We start from the raw sequence: 23,873 nt of genomic DNA on the forward strand, positions 1-23,873 counted from the left end.
TGGTTAGCTCCAAACATAACATTATTCTTTTTTATTTTTTTATTTTTATTTTTTAGATTTTTTATTGAGCAAGGCATTAGGTACATCAAAATACATAATCTACTTCAGATCACTAAAAACAAACATTTTAGTAAATCAGATACTAAAGCTTCTAATTAGCAATATGCAAACTAAGTAGCCTAAAGTGCAGCAACCCACATGGTTGGAAATGGTTCCAAAGTGCAATATCCATTAAAGTGCAAGTGCATTTTTATCACAAATAACAATTATCATTCCAACATCAATATCGACCCTTTTTTTTATTTTTTTTAAACAATTTAACTGAGACAGCTGTTACCGTCCTTAATCCAAAATAACCGTAAGTCAATCATCTAATAAAGTGCAATAGTGAAAAAAAAGTGCAAATGCATCCAAAATACAATGCCAAATGGCTACAATATCCAAAATATAAAACCAGTGTTAAAGTCCCTCTTTTAACTTTTCTAAATCCATAAAAAACTTCCAATTTATTTCAAATTTTCTAATGGCCCGATCCGTCTAGCATAAGCTTCTTCAAATTTTCGAGACCTCTTCATTTTGTTGAACCATTTCAAATGAGAGGGGCCTTCACTAGATTTCCAATTCTGTAAAATTAAGGAACGGGCTACCGTACAAGAAATGAATAAAAAAGCTTTCTCGGCCCCTGTTAACCTCACTTTGTCCCCAGAACATCCAAATAGAGCTGCCTCGGCCTCTACCATAACAGTCTTCCCGATTATTAACTTAATATCTGCAAAAATTGCCTCCCAAAAGGGCCTCAACCGTGGACATGAAAAAAAGATATGGTGCCATCCGCCTTCCCCATCAGCCTGGCAACGGAAGCACTTATTCTCCACTCCTGGAAATCTTTTTTTTAAAGCAGCCGGAGTTAAGTATGAAAGCCACCGAGATAGGAAGGACATCCTTTTAAAATTAGCAGCACGCAATGATTTATTTCCTAAAAGACACAGAGCCTCCCAATCATTCAATGAAAAAGTACATCCTGTCTCATGATCTATTTTAGCCAAGTGGCTCTCTAGAACAGACGCTTGACCCTGTTTATGTAGCAACCGGTACCAGTTCCCCACACCACTCACTCTGGCCCCATAAAGGGCTACCACTAGTTGGTTTGGAGCATCAAAAATGCCACTCGTGTTTTTTAGAAAGTGAGCAATTTGCAGATATTCAAAGAAGGAGGGTTTCAAATGGCTCTCCGCCCTACCCATTACCTCTGACCAGGAAATCACCCTATTTTGAATTATGAAATGTCTTAGTTCAGATAGTCCACAGCTTTCCCACTTATTAATGTGTCTTAATCGAAACTGGAGGCCATAACTAGAGGCTTCTCTCAACTTTAAATACTGGAGACCAGAAGAGCCCGTCTTTTTAAAAAATGACTGAAGTCTAAAAGCAAGATCCTTCAATGTCTTGTACCTAGTTTTTTTAGGAAATTTGGAAGTTTTTAAAAACACTTGAGTTTGTGAATCCGATTCTTGAATCATACTATCTAAAAATAAGCTATCTTTAGTACATTTAGATCCCATCAGTCCAGACACTAAGTCTAGAAAAGCTGCTTCATAGTAAGTTCTCAAATGAGGCAAAGCTAACCCCCCTTGTGCAATGGGTAATTGGACCACTGTCAACTTTACTCTTGGTACTTTCTTTCCCCAGACAAATTCTCTAAATAAGGTTTCTAATTCACTAAAAAAAGACATATTTATTTTGATTGGGACATTAGAAAAGAGAAATATTAATAACGGAAGTATAGACATTTTAATTAAGGAAACTCTACCCACTATCGATAAGGGGAGTATCAACCATTGTTCCAAAAGTTTCTTAATTTTCTCCCTCATTCTTAAATAATTCAGTTTATATAGCTGTTGGTACTGGTTAGACACATATATCCCAAGATATCTGATGGGATCAAGGTTAGTTGCTTGCCTTCTTAAACAAATTGGAAAAGAATTTACATTTGTATTAAGAGCGAGGACTTCGGTTTTATCTGCATTTATTTTATAACCGCCAATTAACTCATAGTTCTTAAATTCGCCTAAAACAATTTCAAGGTTGTCCTTATCCGAAGACAAATATAAAATTATGTCGTCAGCGAAAAGTTTCAGCTTAGGCATGCCACAAATAGGTGTTTGAATGGCAGGATTGTTTCGTATTTTAATTGCAAGAGGCTCTATAAAAATAACATTATTCTTCAAGGAAATCAACACAACCTCTTTGTGAAGTCCCAGTACCATCTTGCACTTGGCATGCTGTAAATTAACAGATTCCACCAAACAGGCTATCTGACCAGAGTATGACAGAAATGATCGAAGCATATGTGTAGCCACACTGGAATAGAAAAGAGCTCTAGGAAGGTGACAAGCCTGACTGAACTCACTCAAACCACTGCTGGGTCAATGGCTGAGCACACCATTGTGCCCCTGAAAAGGCACAGGAGCCAATGATGCCTTCTGCATCCACAAAGAAGCCAAACTCCTGACTGTACTTAACACAGGCAGGCAGCACCACTGTCCCATTGAAATTCCATAGGAATGATAACCAGATCCGTAGATCATCCTTTACCCCTGCATTTAGGTGGCACCTTGGAATAATCCTCAAGGCAAAAGTTCAATTGCCCCCCCAGAACTTAGAGTTGGGGCAGTGTCACCTTCCATGCCTCTACACAGGACAGTAAGGAGTCCCTAAAAGTCTGGATCTTTTATTGCGACAGCCAGCACTCCCGGGTCTGAGAATCAATCGCAATCCCTAGGAATACTACGCACATGTCTCAGCTGGAGGATTTCTCTCCGGCTAGAGGTACCCCAAACTTTGTCATACGTTTTGTGAGTGAAGCTAATGAGTTTTCGCACTTGCTGAAGATGTTTGGGCCTAAATGCAATAATCCATTTAGATAGTGGATGACATTGCTTGCCCTTGAGACCTAGCTAAAAACCCATTCCTTGAAGGATCTTAATTGGTCTGATTAGGGTAGGGCAGGCATTGTTTGGCTTCCGGACACATCTTTTTTACTCTGGCCGGTCCAAAAACCATGGCCAGGAGGTGAGCAGACATCCAGACCGGAGGAGCTTCCGATGCACAGAACATGGCTGCAACAACTAGACAGCATTCTGTGTGCCAGGACATCCCCTCCAGGTCACAAAGCTGCAGCAGCCATGAGACAGACTGGTGAATACAATTCAGATTTTCAACTGCAATGAAGACTGTGAACAAAGGACTTGCTGAAGGGACTTAAAGCCACATTAACCTCAGCAACAGGAGGGGGAGGAGGCCCACACACAGCACCAACACTACAAAACTCTTTTACAACTCCTGCTGCAGAGGCCACGCAAAGCACAAACCAAAGGCAGGCCCATCTGTGCCCATCAGAGCCTGGAGGAGGCTGTGCTGGACCACCCATCTAGGCTGGAGCATTTGACACAATGGGGAAAAGGAATGTTACCACCACTTCTCACGGTAAGACTCTGGCTGCTGCTCCTTCGATGGCAAATTTCTACACCAGTACGATGGGAGCCATATTCAATGATATCAGGTTGGGAAGTAAATATTGGGGGCTGTAAAGAACACAATGGTAGATTCTACAGGCCTTCTGTTTCTAGTATGCCAAGAGATGTCTCTATTACTGCACACCCTGCTCAGGTTGGGATAAAGCTATGTGTACTTGACACCTCTTCAACTATTGACTGTATACTAGATTTACCACTCCACTGTCCACTCCGGTGAAGAAGACAGATAATCCCAGGAAAATGACACCTGCAAATTGTCCTTTGGCTGGTAGTACTATGGACAATGAAACAAAAAATAGGTGCTGGAAAGTTGTGGAGGACTCGGTTGAAGACCCTCATCCACGTATTCAACTTCTGGAGTAGTATATTTTTTCTCCACCAGGGTCATTTCGTGGTTAACATCATCATAGGGTCCCGTTTTACTGAGGTTACCGTTCTCCAGGTGAAAAACCTCCTTCCTAGAGGTAAACCGTCTCCTGTTAGGACAGATGTGATGTATGGCTGGGTTAATATGATCTCCAATCCCTTCTTCCTCTCGGGAGATTGGTTGTTCTAGCGACCCCATCGAGAAAAAGAAAGCCATGGGTGATTTGGCTACCCTAATTTCTTTAAAGTTCTCCAAAAATGTGACTAGTGCCAAGCGACTCCCTGTTTCATCAAGTACTTTGCATATCTGTTCCAGGGCACCATAATATGAGTGTGGTACATCATTATATTAATAACTTTTATCACTTGATTTAGATGCGATCAAATCCTTGGACTCTGATTTACATCATATACATAAGTATAGCAAAATAACTTGGTCTTTGATATTTTTGGGGGAGTTTTATATCCACCTTTGTATGTCTAATTCTGCTGACATGTGAGGTCTAAATAATTCACATGAAAAGGATCTTACTCACTTTGAACATGGTATTCTGGGTAATGCGTTTAATGTTATTAGTATGAAATACAACCTGTTTTTTATGTCTGGTATGTGTAATACCAGCTCTGTCAGGGTCCCTCCTTTCTTAGGAAGAGGTCTTTGTTTGACAATTGATTTTATAATACTGTCAGAGGATTTGCGTTAATTTGTTTTAGATTTTACGATCTCTGTTCAATGAGCAAGCGACCCTAACCCACTCATTTTGTCGATCAAACATTCTCGCAGTCGTTTATTTAAATTATTTAATGCAATTTTATATAGCGCAATCATTACTCAAAGGTGTCAAAGCGCTTTACAATAAAACAAAGCAAGTTACATAAGGTATTTGTGATGAAGTTTTCATATTAACAAGTTATATATACAACCACGATTTTACAAATGGAAGGTGGCATAATTGGGGTGAAAATAAGTATAGAATACATATTTGCAAAATTGAGCTCATGTGAATGCCATGCGACCATGAGCGTCATGACCTGGGGTGAATTATTCCTGGAAGTGTCTTTGGAAGAGAAGAGCTTTAAGATCAGTTTTGAAAGACAGGAAAGAGGCGGTGGCCCAAAGGATTGGAGGTACCGAGGTCCAAATTCTCAGCGCATTACCTGAGAAGGATTGCACCATAAATCTTTCCCTCTTGAAAGTAGGAGGTTCCAGCAGTAAGTTTTCGGCATTGCGGTGAAGTTCTGGAGCCGCCTGATAATTTGAGTTTGTCTGCCAGGTATCGAGGGGTGGAGGTGTGTATGGCTTCATGGGTGATGCAGGCAGTCTTGTAGATTGACCCAGCTTCAATGGGAAGCCAGTGAAGAGAAAACAGTTTGGGTGTAATACGATCATTTCTTTTGGCCCCTTAGACGAAACATGCCGCTGAGTCCAGGATGCATTTTAGATGGGAAAGGTGGGTTTTGGGGAGGCCAGCGAGGAGAGAGTCACACGAGAACCTGGCATAGTGCCACACTCCACTTGGCATTGTTTAAATAACTTAGGACCAGATTGTCATAGAAAGGTTTTTAACTGAAATATGAACTTTATGCAGCAGACTGTGGTTTATGTGCAAGTTTGGCAAAAACATTAAATACTTTGGATAGAGAACTGTGCAACTCTCGTGGCCTCGGAATAGTACTGAATTCCGGCTACATTTACAGGCCGATAACTTCAATAGAGGGTGACAAGTATAATAAAGGTTGACAAGACAACTGCAATTGCCACTCAGCCGATTGTGAACTATAAAATATCAATGCTGAAACTATTGACCAAGAACATTCCCTTCTATAAAACCGCTTGCAGTGCTGAATATTGGGAAGCAATGTAACCTTCAAACCGGAAAATAAACAGGATAACTACTAAACACATGAGTGACTAAAAGCGTCAAGACAACAGCACTGAGTGCTACATAGGAGAAGACCCAGAAATGCAAACTTGCAGTCTGCAGAACAGAATGTCATGCTGCCGCACACACCCACATTAGCTTACCACTAAGAATTCAATACCGAAAACAATACAGCACACAATGTTACAGATTTGACATAGGTGCCAAATTAGGCTTGTAGTATAAGATGACGGTAAATCTTGGACAAAAAAAAAATGGCTTTGAAGTAAGCAAATGAAAGCCTGCCTACCCCTAAAAGATTAACAGCTGCTGGGTTAGGTGGGTTAAAAATCAACAGCTATAAAATCTTGACTAGCCTGTTTAGTAGGTATTTATAGCGCCTTTGTTTTGCGGTTTTACAGGCATTGCAGTTTTTTTCTGAAAGTAATGTAAAGGTGTACGCATGTGCTGTCTGTTGCAAGGCATTTTGTTAGAATACGGTGGGCTTCTTGTCCGCCCATTGCTTACTATTAGCTGGATCCATTGTGGTTTTCATTTGTTTGCTTGCTTATAATTTGTTAGTGCATGTGGGCTTCACATCCTTTTCTTCGGTTTGTCCCTTCCCTGCTCTCTTTGTTTAAGGACTCTATGTAAGTGCATGTTTTTTTTAGCTCTCTTCCTTATGTACTCCCCTCGCCACACTTCTGTAATATTAATTTCTTCCCCCATGCTGGTTTGTTGCCTGTGTGTTTCTCCTACCCAAGATTCAAGTTGATCTCTTGCTATGGGCTTCTCTCATCCAACCCGTGCTCCACATTCATCACTCTTGCACGTGGGCTGCTCTCCCCTTCCCTCCTTCAAGACTCTTCCCGAAAGCCTTCCCTTCCAGTTGCTTTTTCTCGGGGGCCGACCAAACAGTCAGTGCCCTCAGAGTGGGCAAGCCACTCCTCCCCTGGACTCCAGCAGGTCAAATCACCCGCACGCCCCTAACCAAGCACTTCTGCTTTCTCGCAGTGCGAGAAGCAGAAACATAAAATGGTAGTTTTACCATTTTATGTTTCTGCTTCTCGCACTGTGAGAAAGAAGTGAGGCAACGCTTTTCTGCCCTAATGGAGGAGCCGCCCCTGAGTGAGATATTGTCTTGGTGCCCATTTAGCTATTTGCCAGTCTTCCACCTTACAAGTTGCCATCATTTGTCACATGATATCAGCTCTCTTCACAGGGTCACCTGCTGCAGAGCCGCTATCACACAGTGACAGTGAGTTGGAAACCCTAGTACAGAACTGGTTTCAAGGGTTTTCAGCTTATCTTTGGTTGGAGGCTTTTCACAGCTAATGTCTATTGTGGGTGTTTAAATCTCGTCAACACAACAGCATCAGCCTCACAAGCTGTTGCATTTTGTTTGGTCACAAACCCTCCCCTTCTAAGGCACTGCCCCACCTCACATGGTGCCCAATTCACTAAATGCATTTTGAAGTACGAAAAGTAGTGCAACAGTAGTACTACTTACTACAAAATGCAATTCACAAACGTACGAGCGCAAATCTTGACCTCCTCCTCTCCCATCTTTTCAATGGGGAGGCCTTCACACATGTGAGTTTACTACTTAGGGGCCGATTCAGATGTCGTTAGGAAACTGTTCAGAACAAATCGGTCTCTGACTCATTTCCGAACAAATAGGGTTCTGCGAGTCCGGACAACCGATTACAATGCTGCCCAACATTGTTCGGTCGGACTCGCAGTGCCTTTAATGGGGTTCTGTGTTCTGAATGAGAACACAGGCTCCCATTGAAAAAAGAAGTGCTTGGGTAAAACCTTGCACTCTGTGGCGGGTGCCCCATGGCCCTAGCCGCTTTCGCGCATGGTTGGGAAGAGGGGTCCCTTGGGCACCCCCACAGGCCCCATTCATATGCCTGCGGGTGAAAGGGGGCCCGCAACGGGCCCTCAAAGACAGATTCCAACAGAGGTTCCATGTCAGGCAAACCGAATCGGAACGGCTGTCCGATTCGTAATCGCTTGTCCGGAAGCCGTGTCCATAGATCTGTACGAATCTGCTCTGATAGACTCAGGCTGTCCAAATGCCCTTTCGGAACCAATTCTGTCTGCTCGAATGGTTTCCGGGCAACGTAATCGGTCATTGGGATAACTATATAATTTGTTCGGAAACAAGTGCTCCGAATCGAATACTGCAATACCGAATCCCATTCAAACCCTTTCCAAATGACATTGTATTAAAATTCCTTAGTAGTAAATATGGGCGGGACCAGGGAAGTGGCTAGAAAATGGGGCATGCTCTACTGAATGAGAGGGTATTATGGAGAGTAAGGAGGGGCTTAGGAAGGGGGATTAGGGAGAGATATGTACCCACCTACAAAAGTGTAAGCTAATTGTTTTTATTAACAAACTGGGCAGGCATGGTCGGCACAGGTAACAACGGTGGGGTGGTGGTCAGAGCGGGCGGGGGGGGGAAGTCGACAGACGATGGGATAGGCAAAGTAAAAAAAAACACTTACCTTACGCTCGCCGAGCTCAAGGTAAGCGGTTTTTTAAATGGTTTTATTTTACTTTCCCTATTCCATCATCTGTCATCTTATAGCCTCAGCAGCCCTCCTCCGCCCCTCACCACCGTCCCACTGCTGTTACCTGTGCCAGCCGAGCCTGAAACTGTGCTTCTAAAGTTTCTACAGCCAAAAAAGGACCCAAAACAGTAGTGTGGGGCAGAGGTACCAGTTGTCTGCTCTTGATGCCAGTGGGAGTGAGAAGGAACAAACAAAGCTGCTTCACGTTGCCATAGTGTCTGCCTGGGCCAATCACCTTCCTACTCTGCATGTGGTCACAAGTGAGGTAGTGCCAGCCGCCAGTAAATAACAAGGCAAGACACCACCTGGCTCCACGTGTTGCAGTCTTCAAAATAATCTGATGTCTATCTGTTGTTTATGTTCATGCCGCTGAGACAGACCACGCAGTCCAGGTCCGCCCAGAAAGACTCAGAGGCTGGGGTCCTGTTGGTTATTAATCCGAAGCCCAAGGCGGCCACGCCTTTTATCAGTAACAGTATACAACATAGACTGTAGTCACTGCAAGTCATTTTGCTGCGCGGCCTTATGCCAATTCGAAAGGGCAGGAATACACCATAGTTACAAGATACGGTGCATTCCTGTCCTTTCAGCCAGCAGAGGTGCAACATTTGCAGCCATGCACCAATGCAGGCACCCTTGCACCATGGTGCGAGGGTGTCTAAATTGTTAGAATGATTGTTTTTGTGCAAGGAAGGGGCACCTGCCTACACAAAAACAATCATGAGAGGCATTTTCCTCATTCTATGTGTGCTGCAGCACACGTGGAAAGAGGAACAACCTAGGGGAAATGTAAACATTTCTCCTCGTTATGCCTGCTCTACGGAGGTCCTAGGTTTTAGCGCTGCCCCAGGTTTACGAGACCTGGGGCAGCGTCAAAGTCCATAGGTGTTGCAAAGGAATACCCACCACAACACCCATGGAACATCTCTTTGACGCAGAGTAAGGCAAGGCAGCGGCTTGCGCTGCTATGCCATACTCTGTACCTACGAGGTCATGAAAAGCCATGCACAGCGGCTTTTAGTGGCCTTGTGGATATGGGTGTGTACACTGCGCATCCAGAGCATCACAAAAGGGAAGCTCCGGTGGCACATATGTGCCACAAGGGGCTTGTAAATAAGCCCCGCACTTTTAGGTAATTCCAGAACGATAGCAAGTTAGGACTGAATCTGTTTTGGACTTTTTCGCTTCCGGTATTTCAAGTAAGAGGCAAGATTTTGTTCGAGATATTGTTCTTCCACAGATGGGGCTGAGTTTACTTTTTGGATGTCTAGGAAGGCTGAGATGTGAGGTTTTGTAATTGTTATGTGCTGTTCAGTCTGGCTTTAAGGTGAAGCCAGTGAAGGCCGCTCTGGATAGGGCTACTGTGATCCAATTTCTATGCACATCTGATGAAGGGTGCTGCTGAACGTCCAAATATGAGGTTGTAGAGCAGGTTTGCTTAGGGTTGCTAAAACAGCTTAGCCACAGTCTATGCACGAGAGATTCATGGATTATACAGCTGTTTTGAAGTCAGAGGAATGATAAGTCAATTCGAGTTTTCTTAGTAGACACAGTAGGAAAGAGCCAGTGCGATGTGATATTGTGACTGGTAATTTGTAATTCACTATGAAATACTTTTTTGTTGAGGTGTTATTTTGGAGAGGCTGTTTGAATAACTAAAAGAGTGGGGCTTTGACTCGTACAAGTCCCCATCAGAGTGGATGCTTCATTCACTGACTCTATATAGGGCTTCGGCTATTGGTAAATTAACTATTCCAATAGCTTGCAGAGAGCAACGAGGGATAGAGGCTAGTAAAATGTTACAAATTGTGGGTACACAGAAATGGAGTCTGAGTGCTCATCCCAAGATTGCGGTATACATTGGGCACAGTCCAGAAGTAGGAAGAGAACCTCAGCTTGTTCCTGTGGTGCTGATTATATGTTAAAAATTCAATTGTTCGATGGTGCTTCATCCAATGGCAGGCTGTGTTTCAGTGCCTGGACCAGGAATGAGCATGGGCCTAACCATGTGGAGCTTTACACCAATGAGTGCGCAGAGTGCAGACAGTATTTGATTTCTAAGTTGGACCTGGATAATACGTACCCGCACTTCCATCCAACCTGCTGCTAGTTAGTGTTCTTCATGATTTAAGTTTTTCCTTTTTTACAAAAAAACAAACATTTTTAATAACTTTTTTTTCTGTTCTGTAAATTTTAGTAATTAATAATGTTTTTTAACCTTATTATCGACAGTAATTAACTGGATTTAATGGTTTTTAAAAAAATGTGGATTGTCTTGTGATATTTATTCTGTCTGTGTCTAATGTCTTGCTGTGCTTTTAAGACTTACTGTCGAATAAAGCTTTCTGAAATGAAATGATGAAATGATTTGGAAGCTTAAATTAAATCAAGCAGTACTCAAAGCGGATTGCAATCTATAGTCCACAGTCATTGCTGGTTCCTGCCCAGTTCTCACGAATATGTCTTAGCCAAAAGCCTGTGGGTTTGTTGGTGTACATACAATTACACCTCGCTATTCAATAGAGGTATAACTGTAAACGTGAGAAATTCCATTCACAGTGGCTAATTCATGTTTTGATATAAGCGAAGTTGAAATCACACTCATAAGTGCTAGAAATGGCGCCTGTTAAGTGCATAAATAACTGTGGGAATTGGGCCACTGTTACTGATAGGTCTTGTCTTATCTCTGCAGAAAGGAGAGAGCCAGGGAACACACAAAACACCACTGCACTTCGGAAGAGATTTGGCCTTATTTACTCGTTAGATCTCTCCATCTCTCTCTCTTGAAAAAGCGCCCACATGTAGCTCCTTTCAACAAGGGGACACGAGTAGAGCCAAAGAAGCATCAAACATGGCTTCCCTGCCACCACACGAGGCAACAAAATGTCAGCTATGGTAGGATGGCAAAAATCCTTGTGCCTGCTTCTGCAACTTTGCTTGGATTAACAAAGGGCACAACCCCATGTATTGCTGTCCCAGCCAGGACACCATGCCTCATGATAAGAGAGCCTAAGAGTTGGAGAAACATGTAGTAGAATGGATCTGTTTTGGTAGACACTTCAAGGTGGGTTCGGCCATGGAGTTTGTTTTTTCGTATTGATTGTGAACTGCATGATTATCTTCGAGGAGCCCTATTGCACCGTAGAACACAATAAGAGCTGCCACTACACCAACAGGACAACAGAGGAGGAAATCAACCTTTCATTGTTTTGTTTTAAAACATTCAAGTGGTTGTCACTAAGATAAATGGCCACAGGTAAAGAGATACGCAAGTAGCAAGAATGACAGAACTGACTAAAATAAGGAGAAACTTGGTTACAATCACGGTGTTTATGATAATGGACCTTAGATATTTAGATGAAGTAGTGGTTTCAAAGTGTAGTTCAGAATAGAAGGGTCCCAGAATAAAGGGCCCTTTCACTGTGTAAAGTGCCTTCCGATTTACCTGAAATCTGAGAGGGAGAAAGCTGAGATTGGTGAGAGTTAAAACAAGCATTTGCAATGCAATAGGTCTCGCATTTATACGAGTTGGAGCTATTGGCATTGTAAATGACAATGCCTTTTATTTATGTTTTAAAAACCCACACATAAATAAAATGCATTGCCATTTACAGTGCCAATAGCTCAAACTCTTAACAACTGCGAGACCTATTGCATTGCAAATGCTTGTTGTCATGATGCGAGGGCGTTCCATCGGAATGCAACATCCCCCCCACCCCAAACAACTCCAATAATGAACCGCTAATTTCACTGCTGGTCAGCTACATGGACGCCTCCATCAGATTAAGTCTGAAAATTACACGGGATAGGAGGAAACATACAGGGTTTGCAGAGATTAGTAAATAATTCAAATGATACACAACCAGATTTACGAAGAAATACAAAGATCTATTAATTAAACACCGGAATTAGCTCAGGTGATAAGACAGGCCATTTAGAGCAGCTCCGTATGGCCCTCCCTTACCTTAATAGAGAAACTGCTTCTTAAAAGAGGACGAAGCCTATTTATTATTATTTATTGCTCTTGGGTTCCCAGAGGTCATAGTGTCACCTGAATCATGAACAGCTGCATCAGACAATGTAGAAATGTAGCCTACAGCCGGGTGCGGGAAAGGGGCCGGCTAAGGTGAAAAGGAACCAGCGATGTTGTTGAATATTTCACAAGGGGGCACCGAGAAGTCCTAGGCCCCACGCGTGTTGTTCTTGAATACAGCTTCAGTTTCATTAACCGTGTTGAAAATGACACCCGCGGGAGATGAGCAGGCCTCTTTAAGTACAGGCAGACGGGTGGCTCTCTGCACTGGGCGCCCTCCACCTGGGTACAAGGCCCTTCGACTCCCACAGTGAGGGGTAAACCACAGCGCAAACCAGATGGCGGCGGTGTGGAATGAGGCGCCGAGACCTCAGAGACAGCCAGGGCAATAAAGTGTCAGAGCAGGGGGGTTGCCTTGGGAAAGGGAGCAATTATGGCTGGGATTCCCAGTGGCATGCAGATGGGTTTGTGGCCTTTTTGTTAAGCACCTGTAAATTCTTTAGGGTGAGAGAGAGCAGGATGCATCTGTAAAGGTAACAAATATGACACAAGTAATCCTGAAAATCTAAGCTGAAGTTGGCCGCGCCAGCCCATCCCCCCCACCTGCTTCCAGGCTTCCCCCAGTTTTCAGTTCTTCAAACACTTGTGCTTTGTGAGCACAGCTGTACTGTCAATAACAGCCCAACCTCGGGCCCCCCCTCAAAATAAGCAAGCACCACAGTCAGTGCCTCGGTCACGAGTAATATGGGTTTTAAAGCAGATTGTAGTGGAAGGCCTGTGTCCATGTTTTTAATCGCCAATCATCAAGATTGTTTTTTTGCAAAGCATTGAAAAAAAACCAATTTAAATTAATACCATGACATAGCTGGGAGTCCATCCAGAGAGATGCGTCTGATACGTACCGCGCTGTCTCTCATGTTTGGGCATGAAAGTAACTGTTATAAAGGGCATGTGGAGGCAGGGCTGGACCTATTTATGAACTTTGCTATAATTTCACTGCAGATGACAACAGGTTCTCCTTGGAAAAGAAAGCGCTATTCACAAGAAATATCGGGACATTTTCGCCGAGTGCAAACAAAGTGAAAACAAAACCAGTCGGTGGCACCCTGTGAGATGGAAGCTCTATTGCTATCAGCAGCGTCCAATCGATCCGCGCCTATATCGTCCATATCACGCCATAGGCCATAGAAATAAAGACAGAATAAAAAAACGATATTATCTGAGATGGGGGAAGGAGCGGCCAGGCACGGGGCATAAACGACACAGCTGCAAATACCACCTCTGGCACTGAGAGGGGACCTTGGAGGAAGAACGGATGAAGAGAATGGAGGAGAGGACAGGAGAGTAGGGAGGGTGAGATAGCAAAGAGAAAGGTCTGGAGAAGAAGAGAACTGATAGAGGCGAGAGTAGGAAAGAAACTAACAGAAGGGCGAGAGGCAGTGGTGAATGAAGGAGGGGTAAGAATGGAATGACTGAGTGAAAGGAGGAGGGGAAAGGACGGGGGGGCAGATGGTGAATGGAAGAGAGCGATGGTCGGGGATGGGGTCACGATGTGCTTTACGACGCGTGGATTCTGCTTTAACAGTGCATCAAAGTAGGAAGGGAAGCGGCCGTACGGCCGCGAATGTGAAAGTGATCGCGATCACGATAAAACATCAAAGCGGCCGCGAAAGTGAAAGACAACGAGTGCTTTCAGGCTGCCAAATGGTGCGCGCGCCCGGCACACATGCACAGTAGTTGGCGGCCTGAAAGCACTCGTTTGCACTTCCAAAAGTGCTTACTATAAGTCTCGCCAGAGCAGCGCTAAAGCGCTGTCTCAGGCGAGACCTAAAAAGTGTAGAACCGTCTCCTAAAGACAGCTACAAAGTGGGTGTGCGCACCTTGAATGGCCTACATTCTTTGAACATTTTAAGATAAACTGTTCTGTTGATTGAAGTGGGATGAGATTAGGATATGAAATGACTGCACCTTCTTACAGGGATTTGGCCAAGTCAATAGTGTTGACCTAATAGTGTTGACCACCAGTGCAGACATTTTCAAGGATAAAAGGATAAAAGAATAGGTGCTTTCATGTTGGGGGTCGGTCATAGTTCATTGTCAAACAAGAATCACAGGTTTTTCAGAACTGTTTTAGGGATGTGAGAACGGCTCAGACATGAAGGCCAACATTTGAAGAACCAAAGCTCCTACTTGTCTGCAGGCACCTGCACATGGATCTTAGTTTTATGTGTGTCATTTGTATCCCGCTGGTTTCCAGGTGTCCACTGGCACACTGCAGAGAAACAGGCCCTCCAGTAGTTGGTAGGTGCTTGATTGTAATTCAGGGGATGGAAACTGTGTACCTCAGCTATATGTGATATAAGGGATAATGGCTGAATGCGAGGACTAGTCCCTGGGGACTCTACTTCTCTGTGGGATTGATCATGCTTGAAAAGGAGGGAAGGCGGTTGTCTGGAAGTGTATAAATGAAAGCCTACCAGCTGTCTTCTTCTTCGGTCGATGTTGTTAAGAGGTTGAGGAAGACCTGATGGTCAATAGAGTTGGCCTAATTGTGTTGACCACCACAGGTTGGTACAGTAGGATTTGGCTGCCATTCCACCCCTCTGCATTGTCAATTGCATGCCATCCTACAGTCCCACCAGCACATGTACAGTGTAGCCCACTCGCCTCAGTGACCACATTGATTGGGGTTGTTAATATTTCTAAAATTTAAACACAGTTGGGAATCTGATATGTATTTTACAAGTTGATTAGGTTTCAAACTTTCGAGACCTGTGTTGATGAATGTAGAATGACCAAAGTGTGCTGAAAACTGAAGAAGATAATGTTTGATAATAAATATAATCTAACCATTGCATTTATGTGGTGAGTATTAGCCCCAACTAGACAATCCATCACTTTTTGATTGCAGAAAAGTCTGTCAAAGCCGAGCAGCAGTTTCACCTAATTTGCAGAAAAGTTTCTTCTACGTAAAATCTTCATTTTTGGAGTATGATATACTTATTGCTAGAGGCCCTCAGGAATACTGCCATCAGATGTAATTACAGCACCAATGAGCTGGGTTGCTTCAACAAAATACTCCATTATTCCGTTAATAAACCCATACAATGCATGGAACCATGCCTAGCTATAATGCAATGTAAAGTATAATGTCGACCATAGTAAGGGTGTGTTGGATGTGCCCCTTCATAAGATTATTAGCTTTTTTAATGTGCTGAATCCTATTAAAGAGTCAGAAAAGATTAATAGGTACAGTTTATAAATTATGTTTAACTATGCAGACATATCAGTGCTTCATGTCTGCTATTTACAACACTGCCATTCATGGTCCGGTAGGAGCCTCAATTGTGGAACGGGAACGTGGTGCATATTTTGACAAGCTGTCATTCCGGAATCTCCTGTTTAACCCTACGGGAAGCCTCACAGTAATTAATTCAGCTGCTAATGGAAGCAGCAGGAAAGGCCGCGATGGGGAGAGTCTGTCAGAAGCTGCAACTCAGAAGATGTCTGACAGACGTCTGTGCACAGACTAGGGTCTTGGTTGGGTCTGTGGCACTAGACATCTTTATAATGTACTGACTAACTCTCAGAATAGGAGTTCTGGAGAGGCCGCCGTCAATAAACGCTATCAGTCAACATGGAAGACTCCCTATGAGAGACAAATGTCTGACTTGCTGAAATTGGTCATTTTCTTTACCTGGAGAGCTCATCGAGACTTGGCGCCGAAGGGGCTGGATAGATGGGCCCCAGTTTGCAAACAGCAGGACAAGTCTGCATTCTTCCCCCACTTGATTTGATTGTTTTTCTCGTACAGCCTGAAGAAATTATCTTTACAGAAGTGCTCAGTCAGTTTCCCCTTGGTCACTCTCATGTGACAGCTCTGCTGACCAATGGGTGCTTTAGCTGAAAAGCAGTGCTGGGGAAGAAAGGTGTCATTGTTGAGACAGGTCCCACCGGCTTCGGGAGAATCCCCTCTGCCACTATGGACGGTGGTTATTGACATACTGAGGGTCGAAGGATCCGTCTGGGGGGTTTCCTGCTCTTGAAGTCACTCTGTAGTGAGAGCGTTGCTCTAGCTTACTGCCTTTTACAGCAGTCAGAGTTAATAATAGCATATGTCAGGGAGGAGGGGGGCTGCACTACTAAGCTAGTTAGACTATTTCACTCCGTTTTGCGTGATGTTTAAAAGAAAAATTGACACTAGGTACAAGTCAGAATGTAAAAAGGTAAAGCTGGAAATCTGCCAAATTCCATAATTAGACTGCCCCCTTACAATGCTTCATAAATGCTGAAAATGATAGCCTATCACAACTTGTTTCTAAAAAAAAAAAGAGAACTAAAAGTCGCTGACGTTATGATTATATTGAGAAGAAAGGTACAAATATTTTGTGTGCATTATTACATCATATAGATAAACAACAGGAGTGAGAGGGAAACTGGAGCCACTCTTAGTCCCCCTAAACAATATTTATTCACCAAAAAAGAGTGCAACCAGCAAAGGAAGAGCTAACAAGAGGAATCACTATAATTGCTTAAAATAACCTTCACTCACCAACCTAGTTGGTGACATGCTTCATCACTGGGTTCCCACCCGAGAGGCCGAGTGCCTCTCTGGTGTACTACGACGCCTGATTACAGCAGAGCAGGTTTTTTTTTTATAGCGTGAGTGCAATAGGTGAGTGAAAAAGAGTGGTTAAAAGATGCCTTTGTTTTATCCAAAATAATGTTTAATGGTGGAAAACTAGGCACTGTTAAAAACAAGTGCGTCGGATGTTACAATGACTGGCTTTAATTGACCAGGTACATCCTAATGTGAAAAGAAACAATTGGTCAACATGTTTCTGCTTCTAAGTGTTTTTAGTGAAGCATTTGTCAGGACCAGCTCACCACGGCGGTATGCGCACCCTAACCTCTGGTGGAATAAACCGAATTCTGTTCCTAGAGATGTATTGCACATGACTTAGCTTTTCGAGTAATAATATCGTAATTGAAAACAAAGCCACATTGTACATCAGGTTGCTCATTATAAACAATATTCTCGGCACCGACTAGAATTTCCGATAAGTTTAAATTTGTTTACCTTCAGTGGGGATTGTTTCTAATAATCATGTATAACCGTAAGTGCACATCGTGGATTAATCCCTTCTAGATAGTTGAAATTTCCATTGAAATGTAGTCAAGGAACTCCAAGATGGCGCCCAATTGTCCAGTGACACAGTATCATTTGATATAATATGGCCCGTAATGATAAGCATAACCGATAGGTTTTAAATTTGTACAACTAGAGTTAGGGTTGTTTGCTATAATTTTGATCAAACGTAAGTGTACAATGTAGATTAATCCCCCCCACATAATCAAAACGTCTATTGAAATGAGTGCTGTGCAGGCTCTTTAAGATGGCGCCTAATTATCTAGCTACACAGCATCATTTAGTTCAACACGTCCCTCAGTTGTGACATCATCGAGTAGAGACAGATGAGGGTGGGTTCAAAAGAAAGCACCATGCCACACACTCTGTTTCGGCGTTGGGAAAGCAGGGAGCCCGGATGCCAGATTATAGAGGTAAGCGATAATAAGCAACCACGGTGTTATTCCACATCGTAACGGGCTCTTTGACATATAAATAATAATCCTGAGAGGACAAGGTAGCAGATTTAGAGAGGAGTATATGCACATTATGTGAAAATGCAGAAATCTTGTCTCTTTTTACTTGACTACCTAGTAAAGAGCATGTAGGACCAACCTATAATATCTTTGCCCAATCAGGTCTCAATTTTATTTACATAAGTGCAGCCAGACCAATCTAAGATGGCGCATATATCTCGAGTAAAACGGGAGTTAAAGCGCATGCTCATCGAGAAAGAGTGGTTTCACTGTAAGATTTGACACGCATCGATATACAACTGGAGTCGTCGTATAGCACAGCTTTGAAAAAAATAGAACTAAGAAATACAGGAATCGCCTCACTGTTCGAGCTATTTAGTGCTGAAGTTTTGTAATCGTATGGTGGGCTCTGCGGTTCAACATCTATATGTAGCTTTTGCTTTGCCATGACTTAGACAAGCAATATAAACTGGTCACATTGAAGAGTATTATTATGTAACAGCCCCTCGTACACATTACAACAAATTCAAATGTCCTCTCCTCCTCTCTTACAGTATCGGCACATGATTATGACTTATATAGACAATTGATCCTGACCCATCATAAAATATACTTTAATAGTGCAAAGTTCAACCCAACGCCACCAGGACAGTGGTCAGTATCAGTATTAGATATACTCTGTCTTGAGTTCAGAAGGAGGTTTGGTTGTTGTAGAGAAATCACAATTACATCTGTTCAACCCCTTAGGTAACCTTCGCTGTTGCTACTCAAGTAACGCATACATCAATAATGAGCAACCACTCGGCAGGAAGATTCTGAGCACCAGTCGAGAGGTAAAATACGTGCAGCCATTTGAGGTTTCTATCGCAATAGACACTGCTAGTATCTCAAGCTCATGTAACAAATTATATATGTCTACAATCATATTCTTAGCCACCTTCTTTATGAGTGGTATTTGATTTATGCTATTGTCCATTAAATTGTCAACTAGGAAGGAAGACTTACTGATGCCATCCTGACGAGGTGTACCTGTGGCTATATAGTGGCACACAAAGAAGACTTACAGAGAAGGTATTTAACCTTAAATAAAATAGAGCTTGTGTGTAATCATATCAGAGCTTGGAGTTGGACAGTATAATTAGGGATTTAAATATTGCTTCTCTTCTCTTATCAATACAGCCATCACACATCCAGGTTCAAGACATTACATGTCTCATATTACTCGAGGACAGTGTTACCTAGACACCTACGAGGTAGGCTTGTTTTCTGTATGGTTTTATTTGATTCTTTATCTGGAGAAAGAATGTGAGATTGCGCTAGGCAAAGAACAACTAAAATGAGACGATACCAAGATAAAAGTTAGAGAGAAGATATCTATCAATGTTATTAATTCTATTCACTTATGTTGGCAAGTTTGGGTCTGATGATCAACAACCTTAATTATTGGCACTTTGATCTCTTCGTTCTCTTTTATGGCACAATCTTTCTATACTTTACACTCACAAAATGTGAATGATGTCTGTGATAATGTTATCATTTTTAATAGTATGTAACTGTTATATACTGTCGCTGTGTGATACTGACTCAAGGAAAGAAACCTCATACTAGATCCCTCTATCAATTGGGTACCTAGGATTGTAGCATATTTTCTGATTTATCCATATGGGCATCTAAACTCTAGACTATAATGATGTTTATTTTTCATTTAGTAATCACTATGACGGAGTCCCGACGAAGGCCTAGCCGAAACGCGTTGTTTATCAACAATCCGCCAGCCTCTGTGCATTAAGTTTCTTGTGATTTATGTGTTTTAATATACACTTCTTTTGACTAAAGTTGAAAAAGAAAATATGATGTGTGTACAAATGATTTGAAATGCTGACAATCTTGCTACTTGAAATATAGAGTTATGAAAAGATATGAAATGCACCAACTGTCAAACGAAGATAATACATGTGGTTCATAAAAGAGTATTCAGATGGTAAATATATTTATCTTTGTCTATATATATATATTTTTTAATCTAAAAAGAGATAAGAATATTGATAAGAAAATAATAAATTGTTTATATATTTCCTTATTTGGCATTTGTGTCTTTCCTGCATGTGTAATCAATTTAGTCTAGAGTTGACATGCCACCCTAATGTAAAATACACTGTGCCCGGTGTCTCCGCTTTCCAAAGTGGAATAAACCGAATAAACTCACGGTTTTCGTGCATCCTTCAGGATTTCTGAAAGCCATTGGTATGGGAAGTATTGAATCACCTGACAACATGAGTCCTGGTGGGGGGCGGGGCTTATAGTCACACTTTCATCAGTGGTCCCTGGAAGGGAGTATGCAGGTGTCATACGTGTGGTTGACTTTGATAAAAGTGTGACTATAAGCCCCGCCCCCCACCAGGACCCATGTTGTGAGGTGATTCAATACTTCACATACTAACGGCTTTCAGAAATCCTGAAGGCTGCACGAAAACCGTAAGTTTATTCGGTTTATTCCACCACAGGTTAGGGTGCGCCTTAGCGTGCGCATACCGCTGTGGTGAGCTGGTCCTGACAAATGCCTCACTAAAAACACTTAGAAGCAGAAACATGTTGACCAATTGTTTCTTTTCACATTAGGATGTACCTGGTCAATTAAAGCCAGTCATTGTAACATCCGATACACTTGTTTTTAACGGTGCCTAGTTTTCCACCATTAAAAATTCTTTTGGATAAAACAAAGGCATCTTTTAACCACTCTTTTTTACTCACCTATTGCACTCACGCTATACAAAACAACCTGCTCCGCTGTAATCAGGTGTCGTAGCACACCAGAGAGGCACTCGGCCTCTCTGGTGGGAACCCAATGATGAAGCATGTCACCAACTAGGTTGGGGATTGAGGGTTCTTTTAAACAATTATAGGGATTCCTCTTGCCAGCCCTTTCTTTGTTTATTACATCATATTCATCATACTCACCAGTTGTCTCAAACTTCCCTTGGTCTCGTTTTGGATTGGAAGGTTTCTTAAAAGCAAGATAACTGGTACTAAGGGAAAAAGAAATGAACACTTGATTGCACCAAATTTATTCAGCACAGAGGGATTGTGATGGATGCCTGAATACAACTGAATCATCAGAGAAAAGACCCCCCCCCCCACCCAAGAGCTGCAGAACCATGAGTGTAATCAAATATGTCAGCCTCAGGTTATCAACACTTTTGGTAAGTGGAACATTGCCTATGGCTCTAAGGTGTTCCTTATTTTCTCGAATCAATATTCCTTTTTCCGAGTTTGTCTGCCTTTCGAGAAATGTTATTAGCATTCAGAAAGCCCCAATGTAGAGTCATTATCCTTGCTTGATCTAATGGGTTGCTCCCTTTTCTACCCAATGACATTCTCTCCTTAGTGGCACATCACATGAATGATGCCTCTTTCCCAACCTCCTAAAACAGTTTGACCTTGCCTTACAATCACCTGTCACCCATCTACCACCTTTTGTGGCCTTTCGTCTTCATCCGTGAAAAATCCTTAGAAACTCCATTTCACCCTTACCTTCAGTAACAATTGCTCTTTTCTCTTTCGTCATCTTTCACCCATATTCCATGGCTATTCCTTGTTTTTTTCTTTTCACAATCGAGTCTTGGAGACCCATACAGCATACCTTCCATCCCTGAAACAACATTTTCCTTGCTTTCTCGATACTACCTGTATGATCCTCAGAGAATGCAATCTCTTTGTCTCTGCCTCTTTTCTTTTGCAGCTTCTCCCCTTTCTCTCTAACCTACTGCTCATTTTAGACAACTGTTAGTCTGCTCCACACTCTCTCCTATTAGCCAGGATAACTGCTGCATAATCATATTCTTTTCCCTACCAATTAAAAATTAAGGGGCATATTCTCAAGGATCTATCGCCGAGTTATCGGCACTTCATCGCAGCCAAAGTTGCGATAAATTCATCGCCCCATTCACAAGCTGGTGCAAACAGCTGATATCACCAGTTTACCTGCGATAGAAGCCACAAAAAACATCGCCACAGATGACCCCGGCAACTATCGCTAATGAGATGCAGAGTAGGCGTTCCCGAACAACACCATACCGCAACATTCTCAACGACCAGCCAGATCGGCGATAAGACCACAAAACAGGCGATAAGGCATGTTAGCAGCAGGACATTACCACCTGCTCTGACCTGGTGTAAAATCAGACGACACCCTGCACCATAAGGGGAACCCAGCCCACAGCCACACCTGAAGAACAACAGATGCCAATGCCAAGGAGCTACTGATCATGCAGCTCGGAGCCACAACACCCACTGCCACCACACCCAGGTCTGGCCCCCTCCCCCCCCGGACCACCACAGAGGCAGCGCAGACCCAGACAGCGGACCTTCAGGAAACGCACCAGCCTCACAGACTGAACACCAGAGAATGTCATTGAACACTACAGACTCGAAAGGACAATCATCCTATGCATCCTGACCATCATTGCCCACAGTCTGATGGTACCAACACAGTGGACAACCAACATCCCACCTCAGACAAAGCTGCTGGCTGTGCTGCACCTGTTGGCCTTTGGTACCTTAACAACTGCCAGAGTCAGAGGAGTCTCACAGCCAGCCCTATCCAAGTTCCTCACACCTGTCCTGGATGCCATCATCAGCTTGGTACCCCAGTACCTATACTTCCCCCACACTGCGCAGGAACAGCTGGAGACCAAGAAAGGCTTCTACGCCATAGCTGGATTCCTGCACGTGTTTGGGGCAATTAACTGCACACATGTCCTACTTGTGCCCCCTGTGGACACTGCACACACTTACCGCAACAGAAAACACATGCATTCCATCAATGTGCAGGCAATAGTGGACCACAGGGGGCTCTTCACCAATGTCGTTGCCAACTATCCAGGCAGTGTGCAGGAATCATACACCTTCCGACAGTCCATCATCAACCAGCGCTTCTGGGATAGCAACTACGGAAATGCACTGCTCGTTGGTAAGTACCAAATGAACACACCACACACCTCAACTCCACAATCATGCAACTCACAACTCAGGGAATGCACACGTTACAAACTCACATACAACATGCCAAACAACATGCCCACCCACCATACACGACAGCACAACGTACTGCGGTAACCTGGGCTAGCCATGTACATGAGCCATCAATGGCATGGCACCTCAGCCACACAATAGCAGAATGTGGGGAGAGGTGGGAAAGAGGCATGTGCGAAGGAGGCAAGTGACCCATGAATGAGAATGTACAGAATGCCAAGTGTGGCGAGGATGTGCTGGACAGACTGCAGTATGCAGACCACAGACATATCCATGTCGACATATACTACTGGTGGTGGTAATGTTGTGGACAGTGGACGCAACCATGTCACCCCAGCCAGTGGGGAAGATCGCGGAACTGTAGCTTGTAATGTCCCCCCTGTAAGCGTGTGTGGAGTGGGCTGGCCCGGCGTACACCAGGCTGGTGTAGGGGTGTGAATAAAAAGCTTGTAGCCCTGGTTCTCTTCCGGAATGCCCAACGTGTCTGCCAGGGCGGTGCCTCTCACCCCGCCACAAGGTCGATGACGTGTGCGGCGGTGCCTGCGATCCTGTGCACCTGCCGCAGCCCAGGCCGCTGGTCCCCGAACCAGTTTTGTCCGCCCCTGCACATCCAGGCCTCACTGCTCACCTACCAACACCGGCGTGTCTCCAAGAGGGCCCACCACGTGCCGGTGCAAGCTCTAAGCCCGAGACCCGCGACCTTGGCAGCCTCCTCAGACCATCACGGCCTCTGCGACACAGGCCCGTAGTACTCCTTTCCCATTGACGTACTCCACTGGCATACACAGCGGACAAGTAGGTCACACATTTGGAACTGAGTCTTGATTGCACAATGGAAGAGTACACATATTAATGCAGAGTT

The 23,873-nt window shown here is 43.5% G+C and overlaps 1 long non-coding RNA gene across 1 annotated transcript; it reads left to right on the forward strand.

The window, feature by feature from the left end:
• The first annotated feature begins 18,732 nt into the window (after positions 1-18,732).
• On the forward strand, positions 18,733-19,900 carry LOC146783966 (uncharacterized). Its single transcript, XR_014970458.1, has 4 exons — positions 18,733-18,813; positions 18,972-19,051; positions 19,160-19,233; positions 19,690-19,900. It is a non-coding gene; the product is annotated as an uncharacterized LOC146783966 (long non-coding RNA).
• Positions 19,901-23,873: the final 3,973 nt, after the last annotated feature.

The sequence above is a fragment of the Triturus cristatus genome, chromosome 11 (genome assembly GCF_964204655.1).
Source record: "Triturus cristatus chromosome 11, aTriCri1.1, whole genome shotgun sequence".
In the NCBI taxonomy this organism is placed as follows: Eukaryota; Metazoa; Chordata; class Amphibia; order Caudata; family Salamandridae; genus Triturus; species Triturus cristatus.